The following is a 22407-nucleotide window of genomic DNA, read 5'->3' on the forward strand; positions in this document are numbered from 1 at the left end:
GTGTATTTTGGACAGCTGTGTGGCGTGCGGAAATGAATTTGTCTGCAGTCTCCGGAATTGTGTGGCTTCTTCTTTGGTTAGCTTCGGGTGGGGTGGCGGGTATCGTCTTCTTGATAACCTGTAGTGCTCTAATATGTCTCTGCTGCGCTTGGGGATGGACGGGTGGTTGTCGGCAGTGTGGTGAGTGCCTATGAGGGTTGAAGCCCGGTGTGAGTGGCCTCGGGCTGCGGTATCTGCCGCTTCATTACCCTCTAAGGAGTCGTGACCTGGTGTCCAAATGACATAAATGTCCAGTGGAGTTTTCCGTGCTTTTGAAGCCTTATGTAGTAGATCACAAAAGGGCCGTATCTCAGCGATGACATACAGAAAAAAAAAAATTCACGCATCTCCACGAAGTGAATCATGACGAGTGGGCGAAGCACTGGGGATCGTTCATACCGTAAATCACCCGTCAGAGTGCTTACTGCTGCTAAAACAATTTCCAATGCGATTTAATCCAATACAATTCAATTTAATCCAATGTAATCCATTTCAACCCAATTCAATCCGAATCCAAATCCGATCCAAATCCACATCCAATTCAATCCAATTCTCCTCGCGCATGCGCAGCACGGCTCTCCAGGAGCGCTCTCTTGCTCTCTCTCTCTCTCTCTAACCTTTTGTGAACCTTTTATTTTGTTCTTGTGAACCTTTTGTGAACCTTTTGTTCACAGATGTTTTGATTTACGCGGTGCTGTGCGTCTCTCTCTCTCTCTCTCTCTCTCTCTCTCTCTCTCTCTCTCTCTCTCTCTCTCTCTCTCTCTCTCTCTCTCTCTCTCTCTCTCTCTCTCTCTCTCTCTCTCTCTCTCTTTATCTCTCTCTCTCTCTCTCTCTCTCTCTAACCTTTTGTGAACCTTTTATTTTGCTCTTGTTAACCTTTCGTGAACCTTTTGTTCACAGATGATTCGATTTACACGGTGCTGTGCCGTGAGCACGGACGCCGGCCGCCGGGCGGACAAGCCTGGGCCTTATGGTGCTTCGCCCCTAAAAGATCAGCTGCCTTGCGATGTCTAGCTCTTATACTCTTTCATGTATATTGTCACGGGATGGCTACGGACAGCTACAGCTATGACAGCTGCACATACCAAGCATCTCGCCGAGATATGCCCACTCTCTTGGGACAAAGAAGCGAACAACGCTGCACTGGAAGGAACAGCGCACACCCGCGCACCTCACTGCGCGTTCATCCCGCCGCCTCTCGACCCAACCTTTGACTCTCGGCCAAGTGCAGCAAGTCTGGCGCTGGAGGCGAATCGTTAAGTCCACTGGCCTACATGCAGAGGCGTGGGAAGGACCTTCGGCGCATCTGCTTCGCTCGTATCGCTGCGGGCCGCCGTTACGGCCAACTCTTCCTCGTTGTCTTTTCGCCGGTTCGAGAAGCGTCCGCGCTTCGTTCGCACCGCGTGCGACGCCCAATTAAATCTGCTGTGCGCAGCCGCTTGAAAGGCCTTGCTGTTTATTTGGGCAAGGTCGCTTTCAACGGCCACTCGTAAGATGCGTTTTCTATAGAGATAGGCGCGGCCCCGTCTTTCGCGAAGCGTGCCTCGTTAGCCGCTTCGTTGTGCTTTACGGCGCGCTTCCACGTTAACGGAGTGCGAATGTGCCGCTTCCTGTTGTTGTGCAGCGTTGAGTAGCCGCAAGGGTAGTATAGGCGGATGTTCGGATGATGAGGGAGAGAGTGATTTATTCAATGGAAGGAAAACACAGAGAGGTCAGCCTCATCGTATAGTCTGTGACCTGCTACTCTGTGTGAGGGTGGGGGAAGGGACGAAAGAGTATATAGATCGAGCGACAGGTGTGATGATTGATATAGAGGTGATAGTATAAGATGATGGAAATCGTGTCGTTTGGTTGTGGTGAATGACAATAGCTTGCATGGTAGAAAAGCTAAAAAGCTGCGAAACGAGCGGCCCGCCGGAGGCAATACGCCGCGTTTAATGCGAGTGCCCACGCTACTCGCCTGAAAGAAAGAAGTTGTCGTCAGCAGTGAGGAACCTGGACTCTCGGCGGCCATTTTCGGAGGAGAAGGTTCTGTGTTACCGGCCTTTTCTGTAATCCGCTCAGAAGGCGACTAAGGAACCCCTACGCTTTCTACGGACGACGAACTCAAACACCAGGCTATAGACTGAAGGCCTCCAGTAGCGAACACTGAACTTAAAAGTTAAGTGCTTCAGGGCTGGCCATACCTGTCTGCTCCAACTTTTCTTCATTCTTTCCTTTCTCTGTTTTGCCTATATTACCTTTTCCACGCGCAGGATAGCAGACTAGGTTCTAGCCATATTAACTTTCCTGCGTTCCTTCTACATCCTTCCTCCGTTCTTGGGGGAGCATTAAAGTTGTGGTCATGACCTTTCACTTCATATTAATTTGGCAAATATGTGTAATATTTTCTCCCATCTAAACGCTACAATCGGATTTCCAGACATGTCCTTCTTGGTGAGAACCCTATCAACCTTCGCGTGATCATTATACGTGGTAGGAGTGAAGTACTTTCAGGGGTACCCCTCTACAAACTCTGATTGTCCATAGGTACCCATTAAATAACCGTTTATCGCTCGGTTGTCGGTAGTTGGCTGGTCGATGGCTGTTGGTTGCTGGTCGTGCCTACTCGACAGCCCTCCCGCTCACTCCTCCAGTAGTAAAGTCACCTGCGGAGAAGCCCGCTTGCTGCCAACCTGATCGTACGCATCTAGCCTGGAGGGCCGGTGAACCCCTAAACATCTCCAAACAAGCGCTTCCTTGCATATTAGGAGCAACGCAGACAGGTTTAATCAGAGTGCGTACGCGGTCGATGTCGCGTAGGATATGCGAGAGATTTATTTTTAAAATGGTTCACATGTTATTCATTCTGATGGCGCCCATTTCGAAGTTAATCGGCTCTTTGAATAATCATGGCGACGGTATATCAATGTTCAGATGTTAACATTTCAGTATTGACACGTTTACTATGTGTGGAGCATCAAACGTCCAGCATTTACTGTTGTATCAGTATATGAATCAAAATAAGTTGTATGAGGCACAATACCGTAAACATTGATGTGTATATACGTTTAGGTAATTATCATTTGCGTAACGATAGAAAAGTGGCTAAAACCATGCTATACAGTCCTAAACTTCTTAGCACATTCTCATCTTAAGCTTCTCTTTTCGTTGTCCCTATTATTTAGTTGCGCTCAGTGCTTTTGCGCGTGCGCCGAAGTGAAGATAAACTTGTCAATATATAACCACAAAAGAAGGAAACTTTGAAATGCCGAACTTCTACACGAAAGTATCGTCTGATAGTCGAATAAAGCTTCATCAGGGGTGATGGAACTGCCGAAGAAACGCACAAGTAATGGTGATTCCGCCGACGTCGCGATATCCAGTATTTAGAGCGCCCGGGAGTAAGTGTCCCGAGGATTTCACTCCGTTTCTCGGAATCTCGTAAAGCGAATGTTGTTGCGTGCCCGCTGTATGCGAGGAAGAAGATACACCCCGCAACTGGCATTCGCCGCTTCTCTCTATTTCTGACGATCGGCCAATTAAAGACATCTTCGGGACGTAAACGTGGCGGGGGGAGAGGAAGTTACACGTACCCGCTATCGATAATTCAGGGCCTCCTCTCACTCCCGAACGCCGCCGGTGCCAGCTCTGTTTTATCGCTGCCATATAGCGGCTGCGGCGGCGGCGATATCCCGACGGCTATGCGAGTTCGGCGACGGAATGCCCAAGTAGCATCTCGGCTACGCCTGCCATATGTGCTTCTGGCGTCGTTTCCGAGGCCGCCACGCTTTGTTTTCTTCGGCACATCGCGACTGAGGAGGTGAGAAGGAGCGCGGTTGGTTGTTCGTGGCGCCCTCAGTGCGAAAGGAGCAACCGCGGCAGTGACCGGGCCTCGGCGCGGTGATGGAAGACCTCTTGGGCGTGCGATACCTGCCAGGCCGGGCGTGGGTGCGTGAAAGCGTTCGCTTCGTAATCCCCCGCGTGTACGCGGCGTTGCTTCCCAACGGGCGATAATGAATGAAGCAGCGGGCGCTTTTGTTTAAGCGTCCCGGCACGGATAGCACTGGTCGTGTGTGTGTGCTGCGTGGCGGGCTTTCGCCCTCCGTCTCGCTGATTGCCCATATTTTTATAAATTGCGTGCGCGGGCGTTTCATTCAGTGTGCTGGACAACGATCTTTTTCCGGCCTTTGGATTTCGTCTCGCCTTCCCATTGTCCAGCGTTTTGAGACGGCTGGTAGTGTGGATGGCGTGCTCACTTGCACGATGACATTCTTCGGAGAGCTTCTTGACCGTGTGAGGAGGACTTTGCTGGAACCACAGCATTAACACCTGACCGCGTGCATAATAAGCAGCTTATTAATAAAAACAAGATTCACGCTAGAGATTGTGCCATTCCTCGGTGAGCAGCCGGTCTCACTTTGAATCACCTCTGCATTTTCTCCTTCTAGTTTCGCTAAATCAGTGTCTTCCGTTTTACCTCGCGTACCGATTGTAGTAGTTAACTGTATAGCGTTTGTGGCATTCGAGAGCATTGTTAAAGGAAGTGTCATGATTCTAAGTCTTAAATCACAATGAGAATACCGCAGAAACCTAACAAGAATTCCTGTCGTACGTCAAAAAAACTTTGTTGTGACAACAAAGGCGTGGTTGTTACGACAAAGCCATCTGTTGTTACGACACAAATTTATATCGTAACGACAGTTTCAAATTTCTCAAGCACAAACATTCCAGTAGTAACATCAGAACTGCCATTTACGCTACTCTTCACAATGGATCAATGACGGTCAAACTATGTGCAACTGCTGATGGAACATCAGGATGACGACAAGACAAGAATTCGGCACGAAGGAGCATCAAAATCAGTACAGGAATACGACACACGACCAGAATAGGACAAGACGACAGTGCGACACGCGAAAATACGTCTGGGTTGTCAGCAGCGAATAATTTCTATGCAATAAAAATCGTCCGCCTGCCAGCGCTATGTAGTGTTGTTGAAGACAGGGCAATCCGATATTGTGTGTGGTATTAAAACACGTCGGCTGCGCAGACGTGGCGTCTGGCGCCACGTCTTTGATAGAGCCCTTCCGGCTCCACATCTCAACGTGCCTCTAGAAGACATGGTCATCTACCGACAGCTACACACGAACACATTTGTACATGTTGCGTTACTACACTCAATACATCCGAAGTTATACACATACAATTGTGAATTCTGCATAATGCAATGCCCTCTCCATCACATGGTGTGGGAGTGCCACCAGACATTCTACATTGCCCAAAATCCCAAGTTCCCAACTCCTATTTGAGCAGTGGGAGCGGAGCGTTGGTAGACCAGCTCCAACCCGGATCACCAACAACACCTGCGAGAACGGGTGGAACGGGCTGCCAAGACCCAGGGCTACCTGGACAAAGGAGGTCCCTTACCTGGCGGTCAACCCAACAACATTGACTGCTCAATTACATGTTTACTCCTCCTCCTGACGATCACATGATCGCGCAGCTAGTGTAGTCGACATCTAGGCGATTATATTGATTAAACTGTTTGCTTGAGCGAAACCAATTACGATTGACGGATTGATTAATTGCGATAATTGATTGATCCCGATAATTGCTTGCTTGGTTGCTTTATTCATTTATTTTTAAACACTACAGTCTTTCTTGAGCTACTCAAACGCAGAAATTTTGGTCTGTCTGTCTGTCTGTCGGTGACTCAATTCAGCCAGCCGGCCAAAGTGAAACAAGAGCTGCACAATAGTCTTATATACCCACAGCCAAATGTAAACGCCTAAGCCCGGTTTTAATGCTCATTCTTGTCAACATTGCTGAACAAGAACAAGACTTTAAGCAAATAATGGAGATAATCAATACATAGGTGATATCTACATTGTTCCTTAATAAAAACATTTATTTGATTTTTGCTATATGAAATACTACATCCACTGCAGAAAAAGAATTCACTCCATCGCCTGCTGTCGCCAGCGCCATTATGGAGTCTAGTGGCATTTGAAGAAATCAAGAAGCAACAGTTACGAAAGGTTTCACTGGATAGGTTCCAGGTCCCGCAGGGAACGCCCGTGGAGTAGGGCAACGTGGTTCTATAAACGGTGAAGTAGGATGCCTCGATTCACGCGCGTATCCGCCGTACGGCAGCGCTGGCAGCGAGGACAGTGGAACGCGGTAAATTTAAATTGACCTGAGAAAACCTCCAGCCTCTTTCCCTTGGGAGGAACGCGACGGAAGAGGAACAGCAAGACAGTGGGCGGGAAAGCAAAGGGAGGCATTTACTTGGCAAATGTCGACGAATGACTATCGTCTTTTGTCGGCATTTGCGATGAAAGGAGCAGATACGCGGCCAATCTATTTAATTAATTAATTAATTAATATTTATTTATTCTGGTAGTTAGTTCGTAGACCCCATTGGGCGGTTGGTCGATCTGTCGGTCTGTCGGCCTGTCAACAAGTTACAAATGTCAATTGTGCTTGTTGTGGTTACTTGCTTGTTGTACTTGTTGTACTTGCGCCTGTTACACACACCGCTATACAGAGTGACCCGTGGTGTTCCCCAAGGTGGTGTCCTCAGTCCAACGCTTTTCAACATCACTATGATGGGCATAGAGAAGTGCTTACCGCAGTCAGGGGAAATATCCTTGTACGCGTATGACATCTGCATATGGAGTGCTGGACGCAACAGGCGGGTACTGCGTGCGAGACTGCAACGGGCAATCAATTCCATTGCGGCGTTTCTAGGAACCCGAGGCCTAGATATATCAGCTGGCAAGTGCGCTGCCATCGCTTTCACAAAGCGTGATGTATCAAATTATGGACTCACCGTTGCAGGCTGCACTATCCCCTATGTTCCGCACCATAAGTTTTTGGGTGTGACATTTGACAGGTCTCTGACTTGGTCAAAACACGTCCGCTATATAAAAGACAAGCTTGCGTCCTTCGTCAACATTTTCCGCATGTTATCTAGCAACGCCGGCGGATGCAACGTCCAGTCTCTTCTTCGGCTGTATGACGTCATGTGCGTAGGATTGTTACGCTACAGCCTTCCTGTTCTTCTCCCCCTCTCAAAAGGAAATGCCAGAGCCCTGCAAAGTATGCAAGCGCAGGTCCTGAGGGTGTGCATTGGAGTTCCGAAGACCACATCCACGGTGGGAACTATGGTGGAGTGTCGACGAATGGCACCACTTGCTCTTGGCACGCAGGAGGTACTTCGGGCTCAATTGAGATTTGCAGCACGGCAGCAAGGTCACCCATTAGCACTCAGCTCAGCCACTGAAGTGCGAGACCTTCTGCCTCTGCATTTCCAGCACCCTTCTCCGTCGCTACAACCGCCTTGGATGTACCCGCGTCTGCAAATTACAACTGGAGTGCCCGGCATTACCCGCAAACAGGATATCGCCACCCCTGCCTTAAAGTTCTTCGCCTTGGAACTGCTGTTCCAAAAATACAGGGCCCACACCCATCTATACACGGATGGGTCTGTGACAGCTAGCTCATCGGCTATAGGAATCTGGTTCCCGTCCTCCTGTACCGCCTTCAGCGCAACGCTTAGCCACAGGACGACATCCATGGTCACCGAACTTGCCGCTCTGCGGGCTGCTTTCGCCTACATCATCGAGCAACCAGCACGTCAGTGGGCAATCTTCACGGATTCTCGGGCGGCCCTTCAGTGCTTAAAATCGTACCCGAAAGAACAGCTTGTTTTAGACATCCATGCATTGATTGCACTTACAAGCTCTAAATGCACACCATCATGTAGAGCTTCAGTGGATTCCTGCCCACTGCGGTATAACTGGAAACGTCAAGGCGGACACTGCGGCATCGATAGCGCATGATCTGCACGGGCCAGTGATACCGATACCGTTCTCCAGAAAAGATGCTTCTGCCCTCGCGTCCAAGGCTGCCTGGAGATTTCAGCGATCCATGTGGGCTGTTGCGCCGCATAATTACGCGCCGCTTCACTCCATAGACCCGCACGGGACCTTTAGGATGCCTGAAGGACTTTCCAAGCATGACGAAGCGGTTCTTCACCGTGTGCGGCTAAATGTCGCTTACACCAATTACTTTCGATTCAAGACGAAACAGGCCGCTTCCCCCTTGTGCACTCTTTGTGACGTGCGCGAGGACTTGAACCACGTGCTATGTGAGTGTACGCAGTATAGAGCCGCCAGAACGTCCCTTTTAGTGTCCTTGGGTCTTCCGCTGTCTAGAGGCCTAACTCTCAGTGACGTGCTAGGCCCTTGGACGAACTCTAAACGAGCATCTCGAGCGACAAAAGCTCTACTGTCTTTCCTGCGAAGCACAGGACTAGATCAGACTTTTTAAACAGGACTCTCTTAATGAGCGCGTCATCTTCATCACAGTCATTATCATCATCTCTTCCTCGATTTCTTTTTTTTTTTACATCTGGTGTAGCAAGCTAGGCGCCTTGGCCAGGCTAACCTCACCAGTATCATTAAAGACTATTCTCTCTCTCTCTCTTTTGCGCCTGTTGTACTTACTGTTTAGCTGTTTTATCCTTCCTTGGCTATCGCTGTCTGTGGGTAAGTGTTAATCAATCTACTTGCTCACGTACAGGGTAAAACCAACTGCGCTATAGATACTCAATTCGACGTATGCCAGAACGCCATGCAGGGGTTTATCCAGCATTTCGATTTTGGGGGTGTGTCGAAGTCCTAGGAGGGCATTGGGGGCATGTTGGGGGAGTAGAGGGGAGGTAAATCCCTTGGCAGGGCGCTCGTGGTTGTAGAATTTTTTTAGAGGGGGTTGAAATCCTTTTGTGGGGTGTTGAGGGTGGGGGTGTATTAATCCCTGTTAACGAGTGAAGGAATAACGGACCTTACAGTTGGCGCTGAAAACGAGTCGTTCTTTTGCTGTTTACTGGAAATCAAAGAAACAAAAACAGATAATGAACGAAGAATATAAAAGCAGAAAACTATATCAAACACCAAACAACTATTGACTGTAGAACATTCGATTAGGCTAAGCCCATGGTTCCCTTTAATTACCCATATTATTGTAAGTGAGGAAACCTATTCCGGTTACCTTGGTTGTCGCGACGTTTTAAGGGCGCCATAAAGAAACCGGATTTTCTTGCGTCCTTGAAGATACCTACCGACTTAAACTAAGTGCGTAAAAAAAAGAAAGAAAAGAAAAGAAAGGGGGGAACAAGCCTGAAAATGAAGGGGTTTTAGTGTTCGACAACACAGTACGCTACCTTGCTAGTTGTAGAACAGCCTCAATTCTGAAATCGTTCCAAGTTCAATTGCTACCAAAGCTTTAGTGTTCTCAGAGATTTCTTTCCCGTTCTCTACGTGAGCGAAATTCGAACAAGGTGTTCTTTGTTCTTCTCTAGTGTGTCCACTGGCGGAGCAGCAACATGGAGCCTTACGAAGAACCTTAGAAGAAGACCGACCAATCCAAGAAGTCCATGAAAGAAAGATGTTAGGCATTACCACACTCCTTCAATGCTTGTTTTACACTCAGGCCTATACATCGCGCAACGGGGATTAAAGAGCAAAGGGAAAAGGAAGGTAATCTAGCTCAAATTATTATGTAGGAATAGAACAGGACACAGCATATATTGCGAAGGATAGCCAAAAGGTACACAACACGACTAACAGTGCGGGCTTAATGAGGGATGGAAAAAGAATCCCAGTAGGCACGATATATCAGATGGAGCTATGATATAGATAATAAAGTTTGGGAGACTTGGAATAACGGTGACACGAGGTACACGGGACACGGGAAGTCCCTCGGAGAGACTTGGGACATTCAGCGCCCGATGATTATTCGTCATTATTCTTTCAGCTCTTTGTGGCATTTGTTTATACAAGGAAATTTTTGCACTTGCCAATTTCGTTCATGCTTCACCCTGTAAGCCCCTGCGAATGTGTGTTAAATTTAACCAAAATATGATAAAGTATAAATGTACTGTGATCAAGGGCGGCAGGATAAATGGTAAGAGCCGGTTTCGTATTTCATACCGTGAAAGCAACGTATGAATCTTTAGTTCACGCTGTAGAATCTACATCCGCGTTATTGCTCTGACTCTTGTAATCCAGTAATTCCCGGCCGGGCCTTCTGGTACGTATACTTCTCATTGCTGTTGCAATATGCGGCTATTCTCAGTATCGATTAGTATTAATAATGGGTTCCTGATATTTCTGGCGGCTAAGATCGAACAGGCACAACCACCGTCAAACGATTTGTTTCGTCTCCACGACCACCCCCAAATGAAGAAAAAAAAAAGGAAAGAAAAAAAAGGGGTGCTAAGCTGCGTGACGGCCCTTCTAATCGGAAAAAGTGTCGCGCGGTCTGACTGTAAGTTTCTCCCACTACATAAGGAGCGATCGCGTGACACTTATCCGTATTTATTAAACGTGCTGTCGCGTTCAGCGTGGACGCCGTACGGGGATAAACGAAAACTTGAAACGACCCTTGCGAAACCTGCTTTGCCACTCGCACAGCCATTTTTTCTTGTTTTCGCTGGAAGGACGCTAACTGAATTCGAACGCGGCTGTGCATAGACTATCAGTTCGCATTGCTTAAGACGCGCTACCGAGTTCACGCATCTTACTGTTAAACTTGACTTCAGTGGCTCGCACGGGGAAGATTTCGCTTGCCCACCAACTAGGAAAAGGGTAGATCATAATCACATATATCGCAAGTCGTTAATAACGTCAGTCGCAGTACGCGTCTTTTTCATTTCATAGCTCTTCATCGGTGCCCTTGTTTGGTTTGCCGATGAGCTTCTGGTCGCGTAGTGAAAACGGCAGTAAGGTTGTGCACTGGCCGCGGTGCCTGCCTTCGAGCTATAGCTGTCGTAATCTAGAAGAGGGTAAAACATGCCGGCACCTACAAGGCTTAGTTTTGCGTGTTTACTGCGAGCAACTTGCCTCGACCCGCTGAGTCAGAAAACCTGGTCTTGGGATTTGCATGCCGGCTGTTGGCGCAGGCGGCGCTGAGGATCCAGGTTATTTCTTGCGCGGAGGCCACGACATGAAGGTGCGTCCACCTCAACTTTTCAGAGCGAAAGCTCTACTACTCCATGTATAAACCCAGAAAACGGCTCGTTCCTCATAGCGTCAATCTGACCTTCGAGCTCAGCCAAGGTCAAGCTGGCGCCTCGTGCGGTTGCGCAGTGAAACCGTCGCTGCTTCGTTCCAAGGGAGAAGGTGCGGAGAGGGGGAAGGGAGAAAGAGTAAAGGCGCATGACGTCAGGAAATGATGCAAGGAGGTGCTTCCCGCATCCAAGCTCACCGCGCGGTCGCGCCGAGACCGATGGCTGTTCCGAGCAGCGTCTGTGTTTTGTCTTTGGGTGCAATTGCGCGCACAGTCGCTGCTCGCTGTCGGCGCGAAAAGCGAATCGCTCGACAAACTTGGTTTAACCACGTTTAACTACAGCAAATGTGTTTTCCCTCGCAAGGCATTACCTTCTCTCTCCTAGATCTTTTGGACAAAAATTAGATGTATGACATTTAATTCGTCACATTTATTGTCCAGTAATGTGTGGTTTCAAGGGTTGAAGTCCAAATTGCTGTTTGTGATTTTCGTGCTTCATGGTTTCTTGTGGTCCGAAAAACCCCTAACGGCGTCTATGTGCCTTCCATCATTGCGAGCATGAAGACGAAGTATAAATATATATTAATACTTTCGCCTACATGATTGTTGCCATTTTTTTTTTCTGAGAGAACCGCTATAATTCAAGATTCATGCCGCTTCCGTGGACATATTTTTGATATTAAAGTTAAAAAAACTCACTGACCGGCAGCGGTGTTCGCAATCCTGTGTGCTGTTCGCGAGCACACTTAGTCTTGTCGACATACCCTCGAGCAAGACAAGACCTCACACCTAAGTGCCCGCACCATCAGCGCACGCGCGGGGTTCGAGGGCGACGGGGATTCATCCCGCTGACTTCTCATCGCCGAGGCGCAAACTCTACGGTCACGACCAGCTCTCGCGGCCTGCTCGTCGCCGCAAAGGGAAACAGAAGCCTTATGATTTACGAGCCGAGCTCCCGGGACTAGCCTCGCAATTACCCTGCGGTCCCCGCCGCCCCGCGCGTGCGCGAGTGTACGCGCCTCCGAGAGACGGCATTTTTGTGATGCTGCGACGCCGAAGGGGGAGAAAGAGGGGGAGACAGGTTGGGTCGTTGCGGCATGCCTCGCACTCGTCAAAGAAATCGCGCGCGTCATTTGTTTTTTCTCCCTCGCGGGCCTCGTGCTTGGCGAGACTGAGTTATTACCGCACAAACACGGCGAGCCGCTGCGGCTAATGCCGCCCCAATCTCTCCCGCCTCGGAGAAGCGCCCCTCCCTTGGGGGTATCACGACATTGTCTCTTTGGCCGCCGCTGCTCCCTGCCGCATGCCCGGCGTCCGCGAGTTGAGATCCCCGCGCCAGCTGTCCGAGAAGGCGTTCTTGTCCATCCCTCTCTCTTCTCCCCTTTGTCTCCCCTCCGCACAGCTCCTCTCTGCGCCAACAGAGCTACGGGCGCCGGTGTACACGGGACGATCTTGTCCGTCGGTCGCTGCTCTGATACAGCGCCGGTCACGAAATGCATATCGTCTCGCACATCTGTAGGAATGTCGGTGCGTGCGTGCAAGCCCCATTGTCCCAGTTTGTCGTCTACCGACCGAGAGCGCTCATCGCCGGCCGCCTCGGTAAAGGTCGTTTTGGGCGTGATCTCTATCGTAGCGCGTTATGTCCTGCACACGTTTCCGAGGCGGGGAGATATCCCGCGGTTGTTTGGGCTCCTCTCTTCTGGGCCCGGGCGCGCCCCGCCGTACCTTTCCTTCGAATCGACCGGAGAGACACTCGTCGATAGACATGCCGGCTCTGTATAGATGTTCTGCGGATAAGTTGCTAGCTGTACGTAGTACGTAGTACCTCCTACCATACATCGGCAGCACAAGCATAAATGCACAGAATTGTAGATGGCGTAGCCAGCACTGTGGCCCCGCTGTTAGACTGTCACACGGCTGTTTTCCCTTACATTGCGGGTGGATAAATCAGGGAGCGATATTTTTAGGCAAACCCACCAAACGTTCTAGTTACTAATGTAGAAGACGAATTTAGAAAAGTGCGAAGCAGTACGTAAAAGCGCGGCTAAAACATGAGAACACACGTCATCTGTGTTCATAAGCTGAAAGTTTCACGCTTAAACTAAGAGGTCTGCGCTGGACCAGGTGTACTAGCGCGTTGCTTTTTTTCCCCTTCACTTGAGTTGACCCGGTGGCCAAACAATCATCTGGGGTAAGTACACCTGCCGGAATGTTTTCTTTTTTTTTTTTCTTCTTTTTTGCGCTGAACTGAAGGGAAGCATCGTATTCGGTTGTAAGGCTAATGGAAGGAGCATTGAATGGCCGTTTTCGTCGTTCCACCTCGCACCCATGTGGGTCGTTGGAGGGGCGGTTTCACATGGGTGAAAAACCTAAAAAATTTACCATCCCTCCTTAAAGAGAGTTGAGAGGAGAGCGAAAGCCTTCTCGCGTCAAAACTGCGTCAAAAGTGCGTAAAACCTTCGCTAAAAGTGCGTCCGACCTTCGGTGAAAGTGCGTCCAATCGATAGTCAGGCTTGTTTCAAGGACACAAATCGCAAGCTAAGAACGAACCTATGGGACGATTTCTCGTGCACTAAGTAAACGCATCTACGAACGATCTAAATCTATACTGATACGTGGTTTATGGGACAAAGGTATATAGTATTGCACTCCTGCCTCATAATCAATGCGTGTATTACTTTTCCGCGATTTTCGAGCAACCGTTACGACACAATAGTACCCCTATTCCAAGCGCGCGCCGTGTGTCGAGAGATCTTATCAGAGCTTTTCGGTCTACAAACCGGCCTATGGGGAAAATGCATTGGTTTCGTGACAGAATTAACGCCATCTATCCCAATATGGAAGCTTTCAATTTTATATTCATGAGCAGCTAGTAAACGACACGAGGTGAACACGCGATGATTCGCTGGTTTGAAACAGTTGTGAAACGGTGCCAAACGCCAAACATTTCGTATGATAAGCTTTCTACAGATAGAAGGGAAACATTGTTCTGAAACTTCCTGGAGAAAAAAAAATTCCCCTTCCTATCCAGTTCCCAACTCACGAGTCCTTCCTTTTTATGCTATAGCGGCCTGGTGCAGGTTGAGCCTCGCAGAACGACGCATACGTACACAAAGGCGTGATGTTCGGTCGGCAGCTCGGTTTTTTTTTTGTTCACTTTGTTACTTTTCACGACCACTTTTACCTTCCGTCGATACTGACACACACGCGGCGATGCAGGCTGACGATGTTGTTGCGTGACGTTCACCTGCCTTCGTTTCGAAGCGCGTGGGGAACGCCGCGGCTTTTAATAAGCGCTCGCTTCCGACGCCTTTTTGCAAACACGAGCAAGAATGCGGGGCGTTCCTTTCCAGGCCCTTCGTCCGCCTTTTGTTTCCCAACCAATCGATACGTTCTTGGGTGCGCACGCAATTAGCGCAGCCGTCAAATAAACGCGCGTCACGACGTTTCGTAGCGACCGCACACACTTTTGTTGCTACACACTCGCGGAAAAGAACACGGGAGCGAAAAAAAAAAAAAAACGAGTTTACCCAGGTGAGAGCTGCTAAAAATTACTGCCATCAAATTTGAAACGTCTCTCTCTCCCTTAACTGCTCCTAATCCAGAAGTTCATAAACGTTATACCACCTCTTCATCTTCCTCCCCGTTTTCTTCACCTGTTTTATCTTTTCTAAACCCTACTGCCATCAAATTCGAAACGTCTTTCTCCCTTACCTGCTCTCAATCCAGAACTTAATAAACGTTTATTCCTCCTACTCATCTTCCTCCCTGTTTTCTTCACCCGTTTTCTCTTTTTCACCAACTCCGCGAGCAGTTAGTTTGAAGCGCTACGTTGTGGTAATACAGTATGTGCAACATGCCTAGCGTTATAGTAATGTTTGTGTCGGCGCGACGCATTGTGCCTCGGAAAAACCTCGCCCGTTGCTGTAGGCGAAGGCGGTGTATCTCTCGGCGCGTTTTCAGGGGTAACAAGTTCGTTCCCGACGTGTTGTTTTGAGGGGGCGCGCAGGTACAGCGCCGTATGCTATAGTATATTTCTGTGCGTATGGGGCTGCCACGTGAGGCGGTTCGCTCGCCAGCGGGCGCGTTGAGTTTTAATTAAGTGGTCTCTTCTCCTGCTGTGCGCGCGCTCTGTCTGTGAACACCGCCAGCTCTCCTGCAGATCCGCGCTGGAAAGCCGCATATGCGCGTTCTCTCACCTAGGCCTAAAGGACGGGATTTTTCCTCGCACGCGCGAGTGTGGTCGCGCTTGTGCTTGAATAATGAGTCTCCAACGCCTGAGAAGGCGGGTGATGCATTGCCGTTGCCACTGCCACCACCACCGCCGGCGGCACAAAGAGGCGGAAAACCGTGAAAAACGTGCCGACTGGCGAACCGCGAGGAAAAGCGGCTGCGAGGCTCGCGAGCGAGCAGCCTTTTCGCGGGCTCCAGGGATTGTCATTTGACACCCTATCTCTGTCTCCACCGGCGGCTGCGCGGCTCAGACGCTCCGGGAGGCTCGAGATAAAGTTGGCGGCAGCGCGCTGTGCTCGCTGTCTCTACCTGCGAGGCGACGTCGGCAGCTTCAAACGAGCCGAGCCCCTTTTTCTCTCCCGGGTGCGCTGTTAATGACAGCGGACGCGCACTCGTTAAGACTCACTTCATTGGAACCTCTCCGTTTCACTTTCTTCGTGTTTGGGACGTGGAAGTGAAGAGGCGGCGGTTTGTGCCTGCCGCCGTCTGGAAATGAAGTGAAGCTCGCAACCGAAGGGACAAACTTCTCGAATTTCAGTCGTAAAATGTCCTGGGGAGGTTGAGAGATAAGCGTTCATGTCGCAGATTTAAAATCGAGATCTTGTTGCACACTGCTCAATTCCTGTACCCGCTGAAGGCCTTAGCGAGATAAGAAAAAATGGACAAAAATTCGACTATGTTATGCCACAGTCACCCGCCTCATATTTTACAAGGTTTTACCGCGAAGTGAAAGTTCCCGAACTACGGGTTCTTGGAACGCGGAGCAAAAGTTTCAGCTTCAGAAATTCCTTTCGAGTGGCGCTATTTGCCTGACCTGCAATGTTGTCTGAGCTAGCATATACGACCTGCGCTCACAGCATCGTAAGCAGGTGTTCCTCTTCCGCCTTACGTCAGGTAAACCCCGCTATATACAGGGGGTATTCACACACGAATAAACGAATAGGTAATGGCAGGAGAAAACAATGGCGGACGATTACTACACTCCCTAATGCGAAATTTGTGCGCAGCGCGAACTGCAACCTTCTCGGTCAGGGCGCATAGCTTCTGCGTCTAAAGAAGTGACCGCGTGATCAGCGAACGCACGGCGGCGCGCGCTACTCTGCCGTTATCTCGCAGCGCGTCGCCGCCGCCGAGCATGTTTTGGCAAATCGGGTTTGAACCTCCCGCGCAAATGTCACGTGGTTCGGATGAGCCTCGCTACGAGGAGGACGCGGAAGGACCGATGTACGTGCATCACGCAGCGCGTGCTGATCTTACGTGGCGTGGTATCGGCATACTGCCCTTCCCTTCACAGTTCCGCCATACTTTGATCGTCCGCTTTCATGCGGGCTCACATTCGGTGGCTTCTTCGTTCTTTCGGTTATCCCGCAGTGCGTCGCCGCCGGGTAGCGTCTCGCGCCGCCTCGGCATACTGCCCTCCCCCTCACACTTTCGCCACACTCTCCTCCTTCATTTTCCTTCTGTCGCCGGTGTCCCCCTCGTTCGCTCAGTTACGAGGCCGGCGACGCCGTCAATCACAGTAGTGTGCGCTTAAATGCTGCGTACTAAAACAATACCAGATGCACACGGCGAAGCAGAACCAAATACGCCGTACTTTCAGCTTAGTCAATATGTACAAACTGTGAAGCTGCGCCTCGGATAGTTATATTGCAAGCAACCGCGCCCCCTTTTGTTATGTTTGGCCGTCACCTTTTTCCGCGTCGTCAATCGGTCAAAAAATGAAAATGCAACTGCTCGACAAAATTCTTGAACTGTTTTTCTCATATCATGAGGCTTTTTTTTTGCCATAGCGAGAATTTTTATCATATTAACAGTTTTAGGAGATAAGGTAATGTGTTTAATTATCCCGGTGCCTTGTCCGTGAGTTCAATTGAGTGTCGACAGACGGCAGGCATACCCATAATTCCCCTAATAAGGGGGGGGGGGGTATAGTCAATCAGGGGTCAACTTGGGGCTCATGGAGATTTACGCCACTCCATATAAAAATCATGCACCCGCCGCGGTGGCTCAGTGGCTAAGGCGTTGCGCTGCTGAACACGAGGTCGCGGGTTCGATTCCCGCCCACGGTGGCCGCTTTTCTGATGGAAGCGAAAAGCAAAAACGCCCGTGTGCTCGAGATTTCGGCGCACGTTCAAGATCCCCAGGTGGTCAAAATTAATCTGGAGCCCTCCACTACGGCGTGCCTCATCGCCTGCGTTGCGTCGGCGCGTTGAACCCTACAATCAATCAATCAATAAAAATCATGCACCGCTCCGTCTAACAACAAGGATGGTTGAACGCGAAGTTTTCTTCAGACGGATTGTCTGGTTCCCACACTGCGTGTATGTGCTACTCCGGGGGTACGCACCACTTTTCTAGTATACCCACAGCAACTCTTTGGTGTGCATTTCGTAGGCCTAACGGTCGGGTTTGGGGTGTACAGCGCAGTACCAGCAGCTTGGCACCTGCTTCGACCATGTCGAGATGGAGCAATCGGATAGACGCCGGCCTCATAGCGCGAGGGACCCAGTTTAAATTCCGGCCACGGGAAGCCTTTTTTCTTTCACTTCACCCACCATCATTGGTCATCATCGTCAAAGAAAGACGGCTTTCCTGCAGGGCGTATTGGCGCACCACGGCATCAGTGAGGGCACTAAAGCTCCGCTTTAATGGTAGCTTTGGTGCCTCTTATGTTTGCGGCTCGTCAAGTTTGTGCGTCAAGTGCAATATTCCTTTCAGTGACCGCTTTAACGACGCTCATAAGAAGGAACGAGGACAACTGCATCTAGTAAAAATTCCGAACAATTTAAATTTGCGGCGTATGCGCGTTGTTGTCTTTGAATACGAACATTACACTTAATACAAACATGTTCGCTACAAACGTGCGTGAATAATGGTGGTTCCCGGCCAAGCACCACCAAGCATTGGACCGATATCAGACGACGAAAAACGGCAGCCTTGAAACTTTGAGTGATTGTGTGCGCGAAGTTGCCAACATTTAGATGACATGCACGAATGGTGATTGCCAATGATTACCGATATTCAACGGTTCTTAGTATATCTTTATGAATGTAAACAATATTCAACGGTTCTTCGTGATGGTTGGCTGAGGCTCGATTTGACTGCCGATTTTCCCGGTCTTCCCCTGGCATCAATGAATTCTGGCGTGTGTGCGGCAGGGACGGGGTCGTATACATTGTAAACGTTCGACCAATATCCATCAAAACGTGCTTAAGGACGTCTGCGCTGACTTGTTTGATCGGTAGTCGGCCGTCGCACACAAAATGAGTTAAAACGTAGCGAGCACTAAGCCACTAATACCAACGTTCAGCTTTTTCCAGAGCTGTAGAAAGTACGTCTTCGTCGGCTGGTCTTGCCAGTGTTCTATCGCCGTTTGCAGATCGCTTAATCACAATGCGAGGAAAGGCCCTTCATGAGAAATATTCCTCTATTGTTAATCAGAAACCTGCCTATGTTCATTCATCACCCGCTTCCCGCAACATTTCACTGGCCTAAGCAAATGAAAACCTGACTTTGGCTGGTTTCCGGAGAGCGCATCTGGCGGTTTCTTTCATGGGCACTTCCCCATACATTTTTTATAGTTCTGTAAATGGGTCTTGTAAGCAGTGGAGTGTTGTCTGTCTGTCTGTCTGTCTGTCTGTCTGTCTGTCTGTCTGTCTGTCTGTCTGTCTGTCTGTCTGTCTGTCTGTCTGTCTGTCTGTCTGTCTGTCTGTCTGTCTGTCTGTCTGTCTGTCTGTCTGTCTGTCTGTCTGGGACTCGATTCAGCCACGCGGCCAAAGTGAAAACAGAATCTGCGCAGTAGTCTATATACCCACAGCCAAACCTAAACGTCTAAGTCCGATGCACGGCAATCTTCGTACTTCTCAACATCGTTGAACAAGAACAAAAATCACGCCAATGTGAGGCAGAAAATCAATATATAAGTGATATTTGCAGTGTTCCTGTATTAAAAATTCATGGATTCTTTGTTTTTGCGATATCAAATGAAATACTATATATACATCAACGGCAGAAAACCATCGCCTCCTGGCGGAATTTGAAGAAATCAAACGGCAACAGTAACGAAAGGTTCCACTAGACAGATTCCACGTTCCCCTTGGAATGCACGTGGAGCAGGGCAACGTGGTTCTATAAACATGTTAGTAGGGTGCCTCGAATCACGCGCGTCCGCCGTACGGAAGCACTGGAATCCAGGAACCCGGCCTGGAGCACTCGAAGCGGTAAATTTAAATTTACTTGAGCAAACCTCTGCCGTGTTATCTTGGGAGGAACGAGACGGGAGACGAACAGCATGATAGGTGGGCGGGAAAGAGAAGGGAGGCATTTACATAGCAGGGGCACCGGTCAACTATCGTCTTTCGTCGACATTTGAGAGAGAGAGAGAGAGAGAGACAACTTTATTTTTGTCCAGTTGTTTGTAAGGAGTCCTCCTTCCTAAACGGCGGCCAGCAGCCCTTGGGCCCTGGCGGCGTTTTCAGCCAACTGGACGGCCCAGAGTTGGTCGTCTGGGTCAGAGCTGAGCAGCACGGTCTCCCACTGCTCGTCATTCGCGATTTTACGGCCTTCTTGGGTTGCCTGAGGACAAGCCCATAGTATATGTGACAGGTCCGCCCGGTCCTTACATAGTGCGCACATGCCTGAATATTGGCCAGGGTAGTAGTGACTGTATGCCACGGGGTTTGGGTAGGTATTCGTTTGGAGGAGACGCCAGACCACCGACTGCCTTTTGTTTAGGGATGGATGAGCGGGAGGATAACGGGCCCGTTCGAATCTGTAATGATTAGTAATTTCCCTGTATGAGACCATGCGGTCTCTTCCCGACGTCAGCGGAGGCTCCTCGGTGGCTCGGCATGCGAGTCCTCGAGCCGTGTTGTGAGCTGCCTCGTTGCCCGGGAGGGAAGAGTGTGCAGGTGCCCATAAAATTTGGACTTTCCTCTGGTCTCGGAAATTTAGCAAAATGCGTCGCGCCTCCGGCGATATGCGCCCTTTAATAAAAAAAAAGAAAAAAAAAAGGAGCAGATACGCGCTCATTTTTTTTCATTGCACGAGACTGTTTGAAACTCTCGTCACGAGATTGATCACAACAAATATTCGCTAACAGGAACACGTGAAGCAGTGTTCCGCTGTTGTAATGTTGAAATTGGGAATCGCAACGACTGCTGTTTAATTCAAGGAATAGAACATAAATGAATGCCGTTAAAATCGGCGCATATTGATTCACCGCTACCTTCCACTTCAATTCTCCAAGGATAGCGGGCTATGCAGAAAAGAAAAGGGCTGGCACGGGCTTCTCAAGAGACACCGAAAACAAAGTTGATACCTTGCTAAATGTAACACCCATGTATCCTTCAGATCCTTTTGTTTGTTGTCGTTTACAGCGCTAGGAATCAATTAATACCGCAGAGAGGTAAAAAGACAAACATTTGAGTTCATCCAGTACAAAATATGTTGCAAAGCTCAAAGACTACACTAAATGCTAAGTGTGAAGACGGCCGAAAATTAACTTCGCAGAAATAATCTCAAGTTTTGTTCGGCTTCCTAGTTGATCAGTCTGTATTGCCTATCGCACGGTCCTCCTTTTTCTTTGCTTTGACAAACCTGTAGTCACGATCGAACCTACGAATACAGATTACGCAAATACAAAGGCAAAAAGTCGCTTTATCCTATCATTGTGTGTTCTGCCAGATGCAATGAAAATGAAGCGATACTCGCTAAATTCAGTAAAAAAAGAGGCATCGACTTCACGGTTCGCGAGAATTTTTCGCGTTGTACTCGCTATTTTCACCAGAAACACCGTTAATAAGGCAAATCCGAGCCTACACAGTTCGACTCGCGTCATGACAAACTTTTCATTGATAAACCCTTCTACTGGTACATTCATTAAGATAAAAGCGGGACTACACGGTAGGCTTGCCATACGTACGCTTACTACGCATTCGACAGCTCCACTTAAAGTTCAGGTTTGAGCGCGCTGCTGGCTAATGAACTATCGCAGTAGTGAAAAATAAAGTCGGTGACATCGCCGGCATACAACCTACAGAAAAGAGGGACGTTGAAATGGGTATTGAATCGTGGCCGAATGGCTCGATATACCGCTCAGAAATCTCTCCCGAACATCACGTATCCCGGAAACACAAATGTACACGTGACGGGGGTCTATCGCTAACTTATTAACCAAACCATTATTCGACGATCTGATCTCGAAGACAACAGATGTCTGTAGAATAGCGCTGAATAATGAGGAATACGTCACCATTAGATATCCCGCTCAGAAATCTTCTCTGCCGAACATTACGTATCCCGGAAACACAAATGTACACGTGACGGGGGTCTATCGCTAACTTATTAACCAAACCATTATTCGACGATCTGATCTCGAAGACAACAGATGTCTGTAGAATAGCGCTGAATAATGAGGAATACGTCACCATTAGATATCCCGCTCAGAAATCTTCTCTGCCGAACATTACGTATCCCTGAAACACAAAGGTACACGTGGCGGGGGCCTATCGTTAACTTATTAACCAAACCATTATTCGACGATATGACCTCGAAGACAACAGATGTCCGAAGAATAGCGCTGAATAAAGAGAAATAAATCACCATTAGGGCGTTTTTAGGCCACTCGTTAGTACCTGCCGTCGGAGTTTATTCTCTCTCTCAATCGATAGCAGGATGTAGCAGACGACTATATCGCTCAGAGACACCACTATCACCGCAGAAGTTCAGTGCACAGACGAATTGCTAGTGCTTATGCCGCGTTCGCCTTCGCACACTGCTTTTTAGTGCCCTTATCTCTTCGCACGGCCTTTTTGCAGTTTATGAACGTGCCCACTAAACGTTCTAGCGGCACGAATAGTATTCAAGACCTTTTATTTCCTAATTCAGCGACATCGCTGCAATCAATATCTTGGGTACGTGGATTAAACTATCAAGAATGCATAATTTATCAGCAGCGTGCCTGTTTTAAGTCATTTACCCCTATTGCCAAGCTACGTATAGCATTTGGCTTGGTAGGATGAATTACGTCTGAATTTCGCAAGAGCTTGAATGGTATTTCCGGAATTTATAAATGGTGGT

The 22407-nt window shown here is 48.9% G+C and overlaps 1 protein-coding gene across 1 annotated transcript in view; it reads left to right on the top strand.

Annotated features, from left to right (window-relative positions):
* The first annotated feature begins 3702 nt into the window (after nucleotides 1-3702).
* LOC144178522 (irregular chiasm C-roughest protein-like) overlaps nucleotides 3703-22407 on the top strand; it is a 413379-nt gene continuing 394674 nt past the window's right edge. Inside the window, exon 1 of the mRNA XM_077706443.1 lies at nucleotides 3703-3841. The gene's annotated coding sequence lies outside the window, so the exon portion shown is untranslated. The remainder of the gene's footprint in view (nucleotides 3842-22407) is intronic.

The sequence above is a fragment of the Haemaphysalis longicornis genome, unplaced genomic scaffold (assembly GCF_048455015.1).
Source record: "Haemaphysalis longicornis isolate Haplotype H1 unplaced genomic scaffold, Haemaphysalis longicornis Haplotype H1 scaffold_4, whole genome shotgun sequence".
Classification (NCBI taxonomy): Eukaryota; Metazoa; Arthropoda; class Arachnida; order Ixodida; family Ixodidae; genus Haemaphysalis; species Haemaphysalis longicornis.